The sequence below is a fragment of the Ixodes scapularis genome, unplaced genomic scaffold (assembly GCF_016920785.2).
Source record: "Ixodes scapularis isolate PalLabHiFi unplaced genomic scaffold, ASM1692078v2 PGA_scaffold8__174_contigs__length_109621045, whole genome shotgun sequence".
NCBI lineage: Eukaryota > Metazoa > Arthropoda > Arachnida > Ixodida > Ixodidae > Ixodes > Ixodes scapularis.
The window spans coordinates 31,610,523-31,613,234 of NW_024609883.1; the positions used below are offsets into that span (position 1 = coordinate 31,610,523).

At 49.7% G+C, this 2,712-nt stretch overlaps 1 pseudogene; it reads right to left on the reverse strand.

The window, feature by feature from the left end:
- Positions 1 to 1,702: 1,702 nt before the first annotated feature.
- Positions 1,703 to 2,431, reverse strand: LOC120842234 (annotated as a pseudogene).
- Between the last annotated feature and the right edge of the window lie 281 nt (positions 2,432 to 2,712).

Here is a 2,712-nt window from a genome sequence, read left to right on the forward strand (position 1 = left end):
CGGGCAGGGGTGGGGCTCGAACCCAGGATCCCTGGGTTCTGCAGCGCGAGCTTTCGCTCCACGTGCTCCGAGCTGGTGTGCGCTAGACCACTCGGCCACCGATCCCCCCTATTTTTTTTTTTTTTGTTTCAGATTAAACCAAGCCACAGCGGCCTCGTCAAGCGCGCTTTTCTGTGGGGTACAGAGGCTACGAGTACGAGTGCGTAGCCAAATTCGGTCACGGAGCCTCCGTCAGTCGTCCCGTGGAAACGGCACCTTTTGTCGATGCTATCGTGGAATGAAATTCATGACCCTGATGTCCAGTGCATAGCGAGAACTTCGGCGATTTTTTTTAGAATCGTTCGTCCGTCGGCGATGAACTGTGGGAATAGGCTTAGCGTTGAGCAGATCGCAGAGTCGACGCACACTGCGAGCGGCGAACATTTATACTGTGCACTCCCTCAGCTGCAGGGCGATCTGATTCGACCGCGGTAGGTCCCAGAAGGAATCGCCGAGCTGAACACCACGCAATTTCACGTAACACAGAACTTCGAAAACACCACGTCGCCCTTGCTGCGCCAGTCGAGGCAACCGCCATCTTGAAACTGGCGGTCTCGTTGGGTCCGAGATCTCTCGAGAGCGTCCCGCAAGGCCCGCTAGCCAGCAAAGCAAGATCCCCAGCGTTGCGTGCGTACGCAATACGCTAGCACTTCTATTGCGTTCTGCGCATGCGCACTCACGACCCGCATTCTCCTTGCGTACGCAAAGCTATAGCGTACGGTCCACTAAAACTGTCTATTGTTACCCATTTTAGAAAATATTTAGTTAGTGCAGTTCGACCTCTATAGCCACGGGTCTTTAAAGGGAAGCCAAAGGGGTTCTTGAAAAAAACGAGTAAGAGGTGAATTGTAAGTAAATTATTTTTATCTCGTGAATCTGAATATTATCAGGTTTGTTTTCTCTGAAGATGTAACTGAACGCGAGAAAACACAAAAACCCCCCGACCTGTCGTTACGTCGCAAAAGGGTAGGCAGCGCGGGCAATTGCGAACTTTCCAGGTATATCCACCCCACCGATACCAGACGTGATGTCTTTTTCTGACCTGCTTGAGAATAGCAAGAGTGCGCGTGCTTATAACTTTGATAGGCGCTGAAGATGCGTGATGGTGGAGATTGTGAAAACTCGCTTTTGACGTAACGCTTGGGGAAGGAGGGGCTTCAGTAGTATACTTGGCGAACGATTTTCTGCAACCTCCGCGCACCAAATTGAAGAAAAAAAAAACTCTGGATATTCGGGATCCTAAAGGCCAAATGACGACGATTTAAGTGTTTTACTCAAATACAAAACCGCTTCAACTTCCCTCTAACGTGCATTACGACGTAGCGATACAAGACTGCAGGCCGGCGCGATGCCCATCCAGTTCGAAATGGGCAGGGGTGGGGATTGAACCGGGAACCCTTCAGTCTCGAATTATGAAAATGTGCGCCTAAAATTATTGGCCTGATTAAATTGTTTAGATTGCTAAAAAAAAATTCACCTGCCAAACATTCGATCAGAACACTTTTTTATCGTGTCCTCAATTGTGCACGTTGTGTGCCGAGTCTTTTCAAAGCGGAAAAAAAAAATGTCTGGAACAATTTATTTGAGAAATCTGTTCATAAAACACACAAAATGCAGCCCGTTGACTAATTTACAACAGGACAGCCATACTCTTTACTCTACTTGGTGGGAGCTCCAAGAATTCTTCACTTTACTTTGTACTCCAGGAAGCAGTTGTTTTCAACTGTGAGACACAGGAAAACGTTGCACTTACGGCAACGAATGCGACTTTTCCCCTTGCAGCCCTCGCGCCGGCACCTGTGAGCAAAGGAGGCTCTCACGTGTTCCGGCCAGTGACTCTGTTCATCATAGCGCACGGTGTTGGTAGGCAAAGCTTCTGCATTATAAGCCTTCTTAGACGGTTGGGTGGCCTCGAGGCTAGGACGTCCTCTCTTCTCCTGGGGCGCCTTGCTAGATGAGATAAGGCTTTGTGCAACGTCCATGTGAGAAGCCAACATGTCTTTTGTTGCTTCTTTCGGGTCTTTCTTCGCTTGCATCTCTGATGTATTCCTGCCAGCTGTTGGACAAGCCGAATGAGATGAAGTGGGAAATGACACGGACAGTCCACTTCCTCGTCCTGGTCCGGATTGGGTACAGGGACATGATAAAGTCCAGTTGGTCCACTCCCCCCATGAACTTGTACTCCAGTACAACCTCAGGGCATTCTATTTCTACGTACTCTTTATTCGCTTCACTCCAACGCTTTACCGTCCCTTTCTCGCCAACTCCGACACATGTTGAAGTGTCGGAGTTGGCGAGAAGACGGAGATGTGGTGATCGTACAGCGGACGATCACCACATCTCCGTCTTCAGAGATTTTGCTGTCAATGGTTCCTCTTCCTTCCTTTCGCATTTCTTTCTCGCTTTTGAGTGTGCATCCAAGTAGGTGGTTGGATCGGATGGTACCGGTGCTGAGTATCCCCACTGTTTTCCCCTCCTCACAGAAGTGAAGTAATTGTCGAAGTAGCAAGAGAGGTTTTGGCCTTTTGGTAGACTAGCCTCATGACGACTGAACCGCCCAGTCCAAGGTGGGCGTATTTCGGATCCACACCAGTCCCCTCCCCCTGATAGAACTCCAAGTCGTGTGCTACCCCGTCCGTGCTGCACCGCATTAACACCTTCACCCCCTCGGGA